The sequence below is a fragment of the Clarias gariepinus genome, chromosome 14, assembly GCF_024256425.1.
Source record: "Clarias gariepinus isolate MV-2021 ecotype Netherlands chromosome 14, CGAR_prim_01v2, whole genome shotgun sequence".
NCBI classification, from domain to species: domain Eukaryota; kingdom Metazoa; phylum Chordata; class Actinopteri; order Siluriformes; family Clariidae; genus Clarias; species Clarias gariepinus.
In genome coordinates, this window is record NC_071113.1 from 13,672,394 (window position 1) to 13,687,921 (window position 15,528).

Consider the following 15,528-nt stretch of genomic DNA (forward strand, 5'->3'; position numbering starts at 1 on the left):
TGCATTCAGTATACAGCATGTCTAGATTTTTGAACAAGAAGAAAAACTATTTTACTCATCAAACTGATATACAAATTATTTAGCAATAATTTGGCAAAAACTCCAGGTACCCTGTAAGGTGTTGAACATTTGTCTTGTACAGGTATGTCAGTATAAGAGGCAGTTTTAGACCTCCAGCTGTTAATTTTTTTTTTTGTTTGTTTGTTTGTTTTTACTGCTGGAGAGAATGTTTGGATGTTGAGAAAATAATAAATGTGCTTTTTGCTGTTGTTGTGTGTAGGAGGTGAAAGCTCTGGCATGCACTGGTCGAAGTTAGGAGGAAAGACCGTGACAGTTCTATACTGATTTTTACTGCAATTTATTTACATATTTTAAAACTTTTTATTTAATTAATTTTAAAACATCGACTTGAAAGTGATTTTTTTATATGTAGCTTAGAATTTTGCTCAGCTCTCCATTTTACTTGAACAAAAAAACTAAATCAGGGTTTAATTTCCCACATGCCAGACACAGGGATTCTTCTTCGATTTTCAGCTTGAGTTACTGTTCATATGCAGTTTCACATGTTCTTCCTTTGTCTGTCTGGATTTCCCTTAGGTTCTTTCACCTCCCAGTAACATGACACTAAGTGAACCGTCTACTCTATAAATTGTCTCTCGGTGTGGATAAGTGTACGAAAATGTGTTCATCATGTCCTGTGATGGAAATATGAAAATGTGAAAATGAGATGGTGAATAGAAACATAATCAGGATGCCAATCACATTTCAGGGCACAGACTCTGGTCTTTTATTACACTCTAAAAAATGATTCTGTGGCCTTGTAAATTTCACAGTTATAAAAAAGTTATGTTACCTTAATAAAATCTCTAAAAGTCACATACATGATTGTTTGAGTTAGACAAATCAAAATAAATGCCTAAAAAAACAATTATTCATTTTGTCTTAAATTTACACTATAATTTAAGTTTACTTCACTAGTAAAAATCAGCATTTGACTAACTTAATTATATTTTTAACATGCACTTAATATTTTTTGATACATTTCAATCAAAATATCTGTTAATGGAGTAATTGTACTGATTAGTTTCAAGAACTACAATTATAAATTATTCCAACTCAATATTCTTTATGTTTAACAACAAAAACTTAAATAATTGAGTAAATTGCCCTGTGCAAGTGCTCATGGGAAGTCTGGTGTAACATCAGAGACAAGAAGGCTGTGAGGATGTGAGAATGGACATGAAGCACCTGGAACATTCTGGAACACTCCTTACAAATCCTGGTGAGTAAACAGCTAACACAAGTTACTGTAATAATGACTCTGTCTGCCTGCACACACAACTTTATAGGGTGTGAGTTACTGTTCTGAATCCTGTCACAGCCGAGCTCCAGAGCTAACGATAGCTAGCAACAGGCCAGTCCTGGGGTTCAGTGTGATTTAGCTTGTTTGTTCCAACCACCGAACTGCTCAGCTAAAGCGGCGTTAATACAGACACTTAAACTCTGTTGTAAAAGGAGAGATTTAACACCGAGCAGCAGCGCGTGCATGTCCCGGTTTCCTCCGGGTTTCTCGGTGTAACCGGCGGCGGTTGTGCCGCAATATTTGAATTTCTCCCGCCAAATGCGGTGATTTTGCGCAGCCTACCGCCACTGTGGAGAGGATATAAAACTAACATGTTCAAATACAGTAATTCCCGCATGTGTACCGGTCCACCTTACACACTGAACCGCGAGTCTGCTCGGTCACTCCGACACTTTAAGGAAGAAACTAACAAAGAAAAGATAACAAAGCAGGTTTAAACAGCAGAAATGAGGTGCAGTGTCCGGACTCTGGTACTGTTTTATCCGTTACTGTATATGAGTATTTTTAACATGATTAAACACTGAGCACGCAGCAGCAGATGTTATAAATAAATGTGCTAAGTACTGTATTAGTAACTAAAGCTATGAAATATAAAGATTTAGTGAAAATACAACATTTCTCTCAGAATTAGATTTGGGAGAAAGTAATATGAAATTAAAATATTGAAGTGAAACATTATGTATGTTCTGATATGTAAGTAAAAGAACCTAAAACTGATTGATTTTGTGTGTGTTTGTGTGAAACATGTTATATATTTTCTATATCTCTTTCACAGCACCAACACCACTAATGAAGAGAAGTTGAATAGAGATAAAACAGGAGGTAAATGTCAACTTTTTAAAATGTTACAGAAGTATTAAATGTGTAACCATTGAATCAAAGATAGAAATAGACTATTAGTCCAAAAAGTATGTATTTGAACGGAAGTACTATTTTACCAGTCTGGTAGACTTTATACTAACAGTCACACTTGTACTTACTTGTATACTATTGTTCCTTTTTCAGGTGCCAGTTTATGGGATGGCGGTGTAATCTCTGCACATTTGTCGTATCATCAAAAGGAATTTCGATCATTACCGAGTGAAGCATGGTACTGTTGGTCATGGATATTTAGTGTCCTGTCTTCATTTAGACTGTCATTGCTTCTTTAAGACCTGAGAAGGTCTGCCCACACATTTGTATGGATCCCACAGTTTGCAGGAAACTGAAGTGAAGGTGTGCAATCTTTCAGATGTAAAATGTGACTCATTAGATTCTAATACAAAAGTCTACTTCCCATGTGTTAACTGTATAATACTTGTGGCAGGAGTATTGTTTCTGAGACTGTTTACTAATAACATAAATTCAGCTCTTTGTTTATGATCTTGTTACGTGTCATTTGCAAAGTAAACCAGGTTGAGTTTAGACTTCATGTCTTGTCAAATTTGGCGAATAAATGTTTAATTAAAATGAAAATGTGTGTATTGTTTCTTTCATTCAGTTAAAATATTTAGTAAATGTAGCACATTTGTTTATTAAATAATAGTATAATTTTCAGTATCTTCTACCTTCCATTTCAATTATATCTACTCAATTATTTTACTCATTTTCACTTTTCATTAACTTCTAATTTTCATTACATTTACTCAATTTTGTACATCATTGTACTAAATATAGTTATTCAGGTCTACTTAATTTTTTTACTGACTTGTACTCAATTCATGAAGTATATTTTTACATGATTTTTATATTTTTTTATATTTACTCAATATTTTTAAGTGTAAAAATGTTTCACCAAAAAAATTGAGTACAGCACAGTTTTATTTTTTAGAGTGTAAATGCTTAATCCTGGTCAGGGTTATTGTGGATGTGGTAACTATTCCAGGAATACTGGGCATAAAGTTGAAAAGATTTTTTTCACCTGCGTTACAAACTAATCTACTGCTCTGCATAGACCTGCAAAGAAACAAGTGAATTACTGCTTACTGGTTATTATTATTATAACAGTAAAGTATTGTATAATTGTATTAGTAGGCTTGCAATGATATACATGACAGCAAATTGATTTTGGTGTAATTCACTAAGGGTGCATAACATGCCGAATGTCTGAACACACAAGACGTGACGCGCTGAACTTGTGAAACAAAGTCACCATGACAATGTGTTTAGAGTGCAGGGAGTGATCCTACACTCTAATCATTATGACCACAAAGGTGCAGTGAGTATTAAAGAGAACTTTAGGAAAAGTGTAACCTCTGTGACTTAGTACACAGTACATAGTTATAACAGTTATCCCACCATCACTGCACAATAATCTTCAATGATAGCCGATGATGTCATGCTCAGAGAATATAATTGCAGAAAAGGACATGCAGTGAATTTCAATTGTTTTACATTTAAATTGCTTATTAAACTGTATATGTGTATTGTGGTAGCACAAAAATCTATCTATCCAATTGATGAAAATGTGAGGAACTTAAGAAATAAGTAAGCCCTTATTAAGTGTCTTTAATTCCTCCTTCATTTTCTCTCTATTCCACCTGCTGGCCTTGAGCCGTATCCAGCGACAAGGGCCAAAATCAGTACTGGCAGGCTTTAATTAGAGCATCCATTTTACAATACAAAGCTTTAAACATCTAGTGTTGGCTATCAGCCTTTGCCCTTGTTCACAGAAGCCTGTATAATGAGACTAAAGATGTATAAACCCATTCCTGTCAATCATACAACATGAAACATTTCTTGGTAATTATAACAGATTATAATCTCAACGGTGTGTCGTGATAAAAGAAGAGAGCACCATGATGATGCTTACTAGATCTAATATTGTTCCATAATGACAGGGGTCTACAGAGGTTTGCTTCTTTTCTTTTACATGTGGCTACTGATAAAAGTAATGATTTGATTCATTTAGTCATTTACATGTAGTAAAGCTCAAACCATTTTAGCCATTATAGTATATGTTTAAAAAACAAACAAACATACTGTATATAGGGCTCGGAATTGTGCAGTATAGAGTGATATATCCTTTTTTCCAGCACAAAATCAACTATATAATGAACTAAGTTTTAGTTAACTTTAATGACCTACCCAAAAATGAGTCACACAGGCAAAGAAATATCACAGATACACATGATCACATATATAATTTTTTTTTACTTATGCTGTGTGCTCCTTGAGTTTTAGGGTTATAAATGTTTGGTTTGAATCAGTTCACCCGGAATTGCTTAAAAGCATGAAAATGATTTTTGTCAGTACATTAGTACAGTGAGTAGTGTTTTAACTGAAAGGTTTATAATAAACTAGTTTAAAGTTTTGTAGAATGATATTATGTCTATGGTAAGAACTTACACAGAGATTTATGTTAAGACTGTCAACATTATGTACAGTATATATAATTAAACACTACATCAAAAAACAGAGTAACTACAAAGTAAATACATTCAAATACAATGTTAACAATATGACAGACAGTATGATATATTGTTCTATAATGAAGCTAAGCGTATAATTCTTTGGCAAAATGCAGGACTTTTATGAAGGCAGAGATCACAGGCAGGGAATCATTTCATCCTTTTGGTTATAAGCAAACAACATACAACACTACCTCACTCATCTATATTAAAAGTCAAATTATAAAACTTATAAAATCTCTCTGTGAGAAGTATGACACATGAAAAGAAAACAAAGCTCCAACACATGAAATAACACAAAACACTGGATGAAAAAGAGCTTGAAAAATAACAGCATTGAAAACAGATAAGTGCCAGAGCAAATGTCTGATTAAGCTTATGGTTTATTGACAACAAAACACTTCTTTGAGAAGGCGTTAGCATGCTAATTAATATCAATAAACATTGGCAGTCTGCTTTATGAATATTAATGACTGTTGGATGGTGTCAGTAAAATTAGGCTATGAGTTTGCGAGGAAGAAAAATACACTGTGTGTGTGTGTGTGTGTGTTTGTTTTTGAATTATTTTTTCCTTTATATTTTTAAAGAAAAACTGTTATTTGGGATGTGTTTCATAGAGACTCAGAAATAATACACAAGAAAAATACAGGACCATTACTTTTATATATATAATGTCATGTTATATAAGTTATATTGTCCTGAAATAACTGCAACTTAAAGATTTTTATTTCTTCACTTGACTTTGCCATGCAGAAATTAGAACCTTACAGTGTGATTACACCATGATGTAGTTAATTACTATGTACACAGGGTAGACGCACAGCACCATTACTGCACCATTACTACAATAACCATGAAACAGTTATGCAAAGAACAATAGTCTATTACAGGTCTCCCCGAAGCTCTTAACCATCTGCTGCAGCCATATGGCTTCATCACATCAAATCCAGTGTTAACTTTGAAACCCACATAGCTAGCTTTCCAAAGCAAACGTAACTTGAGCAGGTATTATTGGTCTCAACGACACCCATAATTATTCACAAATAACAGTGTTTTTAAACCGTAGGAGTGTGAGGTTTGTTTTGCAAAGCCTGTACTTAATTCTGATCAGAACTGCTGAGAGAAGTATGCAGCTATCAGTAATCTTCTCCTTTCAGATGAAGGTACTTCATTATTCAGCGTCTCCCTTTTGACTCTCTCTCTCTCTCTCTCTCGCTCATTCCTTACTCACATTGAAATTCAGAAGCAGATGTGGCGCCCTCTGAAGCTCATCTAAATTTGAATTTCATGTTTAAATCCTGCTCTCTTAATCAAACCCATGTTTTATGAGAAAAATCAATAATTTTAGAGGAGTCTAGAAGAATACAGTTAATGTCAAAGTCTGTTCTATGCACACAGTGAGGGTGACACTGCAGGCCTTTCATTCTAGTAGTCTTTTTATTTAATGATAAAACATGAACATATTTCAGGAAGGTGTGCATGACTGTGCCTAAGTATTTGTACATGACGTGAGGCTGTACTGGATTAAAACATGCTCATGATGATTGTTTTAGTCCTCCAAGTCATGAGACAATTTATTACTAAAATTATGTATTAATAATTTATTATTTTAAATGAATTATCTACAAATGAGTAATTTAGCAATATTAACATTAGTTTTTGCATAGGAATAATTTACAGGGAGGATTGGAGTTATAATCCCCCAATAATCAAAACCGGCCAGTTCAATCACCCCAAATGCCATATCATAATACTATATTACAATTACCACTGTTAAAAAACTTGTAAAATTGTTCTCTTGCTTACTTCCCAAATTGATTTCCACCTCAGTGTGAGCCTTTGTGGTGTCCAACCCATCCTCTGCACGTAGCGATAACTGCAGCCACCAACAATAGCAAGTGCATAAACAATGAAAAAAGAAAGAAAAAGTGAACTTAATTCGAGTAAAGGTGGTTTGGAAATAATTCCTCCTCGAACACCCCTACATTAGTAGATATTGCAAACCCCCCAATGTTAAAACCAATGTTAAACCCAAATGTTCATTGACATGATAATTATTTAAAGGAAAATAAATATGAGTAAGTGGAATGGTTGCTTAGTGGTTAGCACTGTTGCTTTATACCTTCAGGGACGGGGTTCGATCCCCCGCCTTTGGGTCCGTGTGCATGGAGTTTGCATGTTCTCCCAGTGCTTGGTGGGTTTCTTCCACAGTCCAAAGATATGCAGATTAGGCTAATTAGCATTCCTAAATTGCTGGTACATCCTCCTTTGGAATATGATAGTATTCCATTCCATGCTGGTATTTCATTTTTGTACAGCAGTCATGTCTCAGGACCTTGAAGGAATTTGATTCAAATGTCAATCAGAAACACAGATAATAGGGGGAAACTAATTGACAAGAACATGTCTTTATGTCATGACTATGAGCACATCCTTCTTAACAGTGACCGTTCAACTCAGCACCTTTCGAATGCAGATGTAGGTTACTAAGAAACTGAAGCTCTCTCTGGCCATGCATTGGTGGTCAGCGTAAATGAGTTATAGATCCATTTCCTCTCTTTACAGCTGATCACTGCAAGGAAATTGGGAGGCTGGACCATAAAGAAAGAGACAGAAGTCATTGGCTCTTGCAAACTGGACAGCTTCTCCCTCCTCACCCTTCCAGCTATGTGGGTAATATAGATATTATTTCAGCCTCAGTCCCATTTTCTCCTCAATTAAATTATGATGTCCTCGACCCATCCTGGCTGGGTGAGAGAGAGGGGAAAAAATATGATGTGAAAGCTTTATTGATGTCTACAATTACTGGCTAGGCTCAGCTGTAGGCTCTATGTGAATGGGGGTGGGAGGTTAGGGGCCTTCTCTGAGCCTCAGAGCGACCCAGGGCCAGCAGGGAGCAGCGTCATAACTTCCACTGTCCGCCTCCTCTGATGGATGAGAGAAAGAGAGATCTCATGAGGATTCAGTGCTCCTAGTACCCACTGCAATACGCTGGTGTTGTGTCTCTCGCTCATCCAACAGCTATAGTTTTTCAAAGAAGTTGAAGACATAGCATAAAATATCTGTCGAGAAAGTGAGTGTGTAATATCATAATACATCTTTGTAGTTACAGTACATCCAGTAACAGTAACATCCATTTAATAAAAATTACAAACTGCAGACGAGTTTGTACTTGGAAATACATAATTAATTAACTAAAGTTTTCTCACTAGAACCCTACAACACAAGTGTTCAAGTAAAATCTGTCTAACAAACTACACTCTTAAAACTAAAAAAGCTTATTTAGATTGATTCAATGAAAGAAAAAAAATGGTTTCTATAAAAATCTTTTAACTGAACGATCTTTAATCATTTTTGTTGCTGGCAGAGATACTTAAAAATCCTATTATAAAGATACCATTATGTGGGTGATTGTTTGTGATGGAAAATAGTTATTCCATTTACTGTGGAAACAACAAAATTGGATCAAAACTCATCGATTGAATCTCTTGCACCTTTATCTTAATAATTGGACATGACAAATGACGCTAAAATGCACTTTAATTTCATTGTCTTCACATTGTAGTGTAGGAAATCTCAGCATTATTTTGTGCAGAAGAGTTAACAAAGGTCTAGAGATTTCGATTTTGTACCTGGCGTGTGTTCCTGTGGTATTTGCAAAGTTTCATAAAAAACACTGTTATGAAATACCTGATATGAAACTAAATGCAAATTGAGAAAATGCAGTGCAACTGTTGAGTTGCACACTTGTGTGTTCAGATGGTACTCTGTAATTGCATGTCTAGTGTCTTAGTTCACCAATATATGCCTAATCTAATATTCCAGTGCATGTCTGGTCTGTCTTGTGATTTTAAGTAAGAATTCCATTAACGCAACTCACATTTCGACACAGTGTTCTAAGGTCCATAAGTGGAAACAATGACTCCACAGTGTTTGGCTGTGCTTTTGTTGAGCAACCTGTGCTATGGGCTCTGGTTACAGAAGGAGAGAGGGAGGAAACCCTCTTTTAGTTCCAGTGTGGTGAGAACTGAGAGAAAATCGCAGTTCCTCTTTATATTTAAAACTACATAGTGCAAATATATATATGCACATTTTTATTGTTTAAGAACTCTTTGTGTCACTACGTACTGTAGTTGTAGTGGGTCAGTTTTAGAACATTACACTATGGTTAGCACCGAAGCTAAATTTAATTTTAACATGTGGTTTAGGGCTGAGGTTTATTATTAAACATTGGTTAGATATTATTTTAGCGTTGTTGTTACGGTTAGGGTGATGGTTATGGATGCACACAAATATATAATACTGTAAGTCAGCACAGAGACAGACACTGTATGAGTGTGTGTCTCAGACATTGCTGCAATATTTGGGCTCTGATGTTTTCTCCACCCAGAGAAAAATACATTACTAGGTGTGGGGAATAATGAAGAGTCTTGTTGAGGCATGGCAAGACGCGGCAAAGGAGTTCAGAGCGAAAGGGTGCGGCCTTATTGGAGTTTTTAAAAGCTCAATTCTGCACCACACTGGAGACGAATAAACTCTAAAAAAAAAAATTGAGCAAAGAATGCTGTGGCTTTGTTACTGCCCTATGAGGCAATGCTCTAATTGGATTTCTCCTGGGAAATTTCGGTCTCAAGTTGCCTGTGCAGATATTGTGACCTTTATGGTATCAACCTGCAGTCACTTATATTGTAGTATTATTAAATACAGAGGATCATGCAAATGGATATGAAATAGACATTAGGGTTTGTCTCACATTCCCATAACTGAGGATATTGCACATGTGGATTAGTATTGGTTAGTGCAAAATAATGTCAGGAGGAACAATCGACTTTGCATGGTGCAGTCAGGTTCGTCCCAAATACGCGCTGTATTATTCTGTTCTGCTGTTTTAAACTCACTGCTGTTTGCTTACAGAAAAGACCATCAATCACCACGGTAACTACGACCTGTTCATCAATTATGCAGCTGTGCCACAACAACGGGCTTTCAAAGAAAACCGATTAAGAGCTTTGCTTTAAAACACTCAATAAATTATCTCAAATCCTGCCACGAATAAAATCTCAGATTATACATACTCATCTGTCATCACGATACATTGAACATCCTAAATCAGATGTCTGAAATCAAGTCTGGTACTTGATTAGACTTATACAAAAGATGCAGGTTTTCCTGTTTCGTGTTCATATGTTGACAAGCTTAAACTCTCTGATGTAGATTCATCATCGTATTCATCATCTGTAGTTTTAGATATATGTGTGTGTGTGTGTGTGTGTGTGTGTGTGTGTGTAACTCTAACTTTATCATGTGAAAGTTTTCTGTTAAGCCTCATTTTTTTAGTAGACTCCTTGCATTTCTCATAACAGCTGATAAGGCAGACCAATGAGCCAGAGCTGAGGGTTGTGTTCAATAAAGCTTTTGTGTTTGGAGAAACTATATGCCTCTTTGTATAAATGCGAGGAAAGCACCTACAGTACCAGTGTGGAAACTAGGAATGTAATGCAATGATGCTACCTGTTGTTTTCTCTTGCACTTAAAAAAGATATAAGGAACAGAACTAATTTATATATATATATATATATATATATATATATATATATATATATATACTGTATATATATATATATATATATATATATATATATATATATATATATATATATATAGATAGATAGATAGATAGATAGATAGATAGATAGATAGATAGATAGATTTAGGACATTGAAGAATAGAATACATTTTTTTTTTCTTTCAGCAGCTTAAACACACATTAAAGTAACCTTTATGTACATATTTAATGACAGGTCTTTCTCATAGTAGTTTCCCTTTAAAGATGGAAAATGAAAGCACAAGCTGTTTTGAAGTGATAAAAGGTCATTGAGATGCTGACTACAGCTGTTTTATTGAAATGGTTACTATTATGGTCTTGAAATCGGATGGAATTTTATTGACTGTGGTTTCCTTTTCCTGTCTTCTTTGTCCCATGGTTATGCACTAGGGTAACAGACTACTGAACTTAGTCAGTATGCCATGTCAACTCCCTTCAGCACAAAACTGGGAGCCCACACCAAACAACTGCCACAACTCTACAAGCTCAAGTGGACACACCGCATGGACTCCAACCTTACAATTTTAGCAGGCAAACAGCTTTGGTAATACAGGCCTTAGAAAGCAGTGTTACCTGCCACATACACATCACTTATAACTTACAACCAAGAGAGGTTGAATAAGCAATCTATTTGGTCAGCAATTGAATAAATGTAGTGCAGGGGAGTAATGAGACAATAGAATAGGATGGACTTATTGATGCATATAATGACACACAATAATGTTTCTATGAATATGCATCTTACAGACAAAGTATTAAAGCTTTCACTTTATTTAATAAGTTGCAATTCTCAGACATACAGAGCATTGACACTTTGCACCTCCAGGTTCTGAGTTCGAATCCCACCACTGGTCAGTGTGCATGGAGTTTGCATGTTCTCCTCATGCTTTGGTGGGTTTCCCCTGAGTGTTCCGGTTTCTTTACATCACCCAATAACATGCATATAAGACTAATTGGCGTTCCTAAATTGTGTGAGTGTGTGTATGTGTGTATGTGCCCTGAGATCGATTGGCACCCCATCCAGGATGTACCCAGGGATCTCCTGGGATAGGCACCAGGACCACTGCGACCCTGTACTCAGGATAAGCGGTATAGATGATGAGTGAGTGAGTGAGAATGGCTCATACATAGAGATTTACTTTGATAGAAAAACCTTCACGTAGAAATAATTTGTAAATAATTAAATAATGTGCCTGATCTCATTTAACTAACCACAATAAGAAAGCATTATGATACGCTAAACTATTAGTCTTGTTGCCTTTAAACAGAAATACATTGCCACATGGACATATTTTAGCCATTCATTAGTTACCTGAAAATCTACCTGGAAAATCTACCTGAAAATGTGAGACAGTTATGTTATAATTTTTTTCATGGCCTTCTTACATTCTACATACAATAAGGCACCAAAATGTTAATGTTCCCATTACATGCAGGCAATGCTACACTAATGCCTGCACATGAGCGTGCAAATGCAGATGCAAAAGTATAAATCAACTCCAGCCAGCTCCCATTTTGTGGCAAAAACAGGGAACTCTAGATTAGGCAGTGTTCTTGGGGCGTGACTTCAGAGGGAATGTTGAAATGACGGGCTTCCTCTGAACTTTGGGTTTCGAAACATCAAGCTGCAGTTAACTCCATAATCTCTTACGTTACAGTGCAGATAACAAATAACATGCGATTCTATAGTTGCTATCCTCTATGTATTTATGAGCATAGTTTCTTAGGATTCTTCCATACCCGTAGCTCGCTGTTGTCATTGAGGGGAGTGAAAAATATTACTGCAGCATATTTGTTTTAATAGACTGTGAGGGAGTGACCTTTTGCCCACAGTTGATTGCTGACTGCTCAGTGTGCTGAAATAGCAGGTGGTGCCAGATTAAGAAGGTGAGGAACATCTGTCAGACAGGAATCCACACAGCCCCAGTATACATTATAACACTATATACTGATTCATTATTACTGTTCGGTCTTCCGCGACTGTTATGCATTTAGCAACTATTGCTGAGGGAAAAAAAAAACCCTGCATGGTGTGTTCAAAACAAACATATACAAGATGCTTCCAACTATTTCAAAAATGAGATCTCTATAGAAACAGGACCACTGTTTAGGTTCACTTGATAAACAGATTCACTTGTGGGGAAAAACACTCTCATCAGGTTACGTTTTATCTGCTGCACTCTTCTGTTAAAAACAAACCGAGACTCCTTTGGCTGTCATTTTCAGCTTTGAATATATAAATAGCCCTTAAGTAAAATAACTAACTGCGGCATAGATGACTGTTATTTAGGCAGGGTAAGGGGGTTGTTACTATAATCAGAGCTGACCAGTCATCCTTGGAGACGCATACTAAAACCCACACACTGAAATAAACATAAGCCTAACGCAATGATCTGAACCAAAGTCTTTCCACAGTTCTAGCTCCTGCTCATTAAAGCTGTCCGTCTGGGGCTAATTATAGTGGTATATAAAGCCTACGGGGCACTGGCTCTGCATCATCTTATCTAGAGACAGACATGGCACCCAGGCTTACGTGACCTTTCACTTTTTAAAAATAAATAATAATAATAATAATAATAATAATAAAAACATTCAAACATTTATAGTGTGTGTTTATAACTTATACTAGCAGCTACAGTCTTGATAACAAGTGAAGTAAGTGCAAGAAAGGGAAGATAGAGTGTTAGGCAATATAGATCTTTCACAATATGACTGCTGTTGCTTAATGTAGATACAGTTGTGTTCGTCTCTGTTTGTTGTGCACATCCGCTGACACCCTTTCTCTGATCTGGGTATAAATATACACCTGGTTTTCTCAGTCTTTTTAAGTGTAACAGAATGTATGCTCTGTCTACCTGCTACAGTAGATGGTGCCTACTTCCCTGAATATTACCATTTTTATATATACTATATACACATAGGATAATTTTCTGTTTCGTAATATAAAATGGCTGGGACTTTTTTTTTTACACATACTTGTCAGGTATGCATTGCTACAATTTCAAAAGCTTCCCGAAACCTGAATGTCTTCCGTGCAGATATATATGAGAGGCAGAAATGGATTAACCGCAATTTTTCGTGCCAGTTTAATTATAAGCTAGAAACCTTTTCAGTGCATCACTCAGTTAGGCTCTCAGATAGTAAAAGGAGCACTTAAAGAATAACAGTGGAATGCAGTAACTTAATTTCTTGCTTTAATTCACTCATGCATCCTTCAACAGTCCATCACCATTCAAGCAAAGTGCAGCGTAAATCTTGGGCTCAATAATAAATAGACATGTCACCCAATACTTTTACACTCTCACGCTATCTGTATCTATATCTCAGGCTGTATCTCCACCATAATCCCCTTTTCTCTGTCCATGGAACTGTATCTAATGGTTCTGCCTGCTACCTTGCAAAGACATACGGTACCTGTTCATAAATCTATTCTGGCTTATTTACAGCCGCTGCTGTAGTCAGCGCTTTGAACAGCACAAATCCTCAGGTGCCTTTGCCATCTGCAGGACTCTAGCTGGTGCCAAGCTGCTGGTCAGTGCTGAGGAACCTGAAACAAAAGAGTTTTTACTGCTGGAATGAAAGGCAGATATTTCCACTTATGTCCATTGTCTTTATAAACTGTCTTTACAAAGCTGTGCTTTTAGGAAACAATAGAGGGCCTGGTAGGAGCTCTGGTTACAGCCGATTCCAGTAAAAGGTAGCAGTTATGCTGGTGTAAAAATGGGATCTTCATCCGAAGTTTCTCAAGCAATACAGATAAATAGATGGTTCTCCGATGCTGATTCTGAAACAGAGGAGCTTTTAAGGAAGTGAAACCCAACACTCAATGGATCAATGCCGGTTTATCAAGATTGACCTCAGGTGTTCATCCTAACTTAAAGGATCCTTCATGAATAAAATGGATAAGCAATAAACAAAGCATGGCATTGTGTTGGTCAGGTCTACTGACAAAGATAAGCTAATGTGAATGGCATGTCGCATATAATCATAATGTTATGCATGTAAACATAAAGTATTTATTTGTATTGCATATCGTACATATTAAAGAGTAAACTCTTTTCCATTTCCATTTTTTTTTTAATTGCATAGTCACATAAATTTCAGAGTTTAATCATTTTCTGTTACTTTCCACAACAATTGTATGTTTTGTACGCATTTTAGATTCAGTTTTTGACAATTTTATCAATGTTTTTATTTTTTTGGCACAGACAGATCCACTATTGTTTGTGTTACTTTTTAATCAGTGTTGGAGCATGTTAGTTGCATGCTTTAGAGGCACTTGTCAGTGAACTATGTCAGTGAGACAAAGTGCTGTTATAAATACTTATGGGGAATACGGGTGGCCATTCTTTACAAAAATGTGCAAAAATGTAAAAATTTATTTAGACTACACAAGCTTACAATTAATAAGAAGAATATTAATAAAATTTATGAGTGAGATCGTTATTGTCTTGACCTTGAAAATCTATCTATTAAAAAAAATTCAAAATTTATTTGTGCATCCTGTAATATTAGTATCCTAATTAGGCCCAACCTCTCTCCTATAACACTGAATCATGTGACCTAAGACCACATTATAATTTTCTACAAAATAACCTACATGGCGGACACAGCACCAACTCGCAAAAAGACGCAAGCTTCTTACGAAATGTGCCGAGAAAAATCTTCACTTGTTTGGGTTTCTGACATCTTGTTTATCTTGACTCCTTGTCACATGACTGTTTTTGCATACTTATTAATATTCATAATTGTTAATTATTTCAATATTTATGCAACACATTGTATTTGCTAAAAAAAAAAATTTCACTTCATCTTGACTTATATTCTTACACAGGTAATATAAATTTTGAGAACCATGTATGTTCTGTCCATTTTAAATATGGAAAGATTCATATTTAAATAGAATTTTACACTGGACATTTGTAAAGGTTGATGCAAACTTGTTTACATTTTAGGTCATCAAATTTATATTCAACAAAACATAAATAGTTTTTTTTTGTTTGTTTACAGTTTAAGTTTATGTGTGTAATATTTATTATATACAATAATTTTGTTCATTATTTATGAAGGATCCCAATAATTCTGGAGGGTCGTGTATACATACATCTGAATAAGACATATTTGTACATCCTGCTAATTATTTTTTGTGCCAGTTTATTAGGTATATCTGC

The 15,528-nt window shown here is 35.6% G+C and overlaps 1 long non-coding RNA gene across 1 annotated transcript; it reads left to right on the forward strand.

Annotated features, from left to right (window-relative positions):
• The first annotated feature begins 1,085 nt into the window (after positions 1-1,085).
• On the forward strand, positions 1,086-2,520 carry LOC128540782 (uncharacterized). Its single transcript, XR_008365596.1, has 3 exons — positions 1,086-1,282; positions 2,139-2,185; positions 2,369-2,520. It is a non-coding gene; the product is annotated as an uncharacterized LOC128540782 (long non-coding RNA).
• Positions 2,521-15,528: the final 13,008 nt, after the last annotated feature.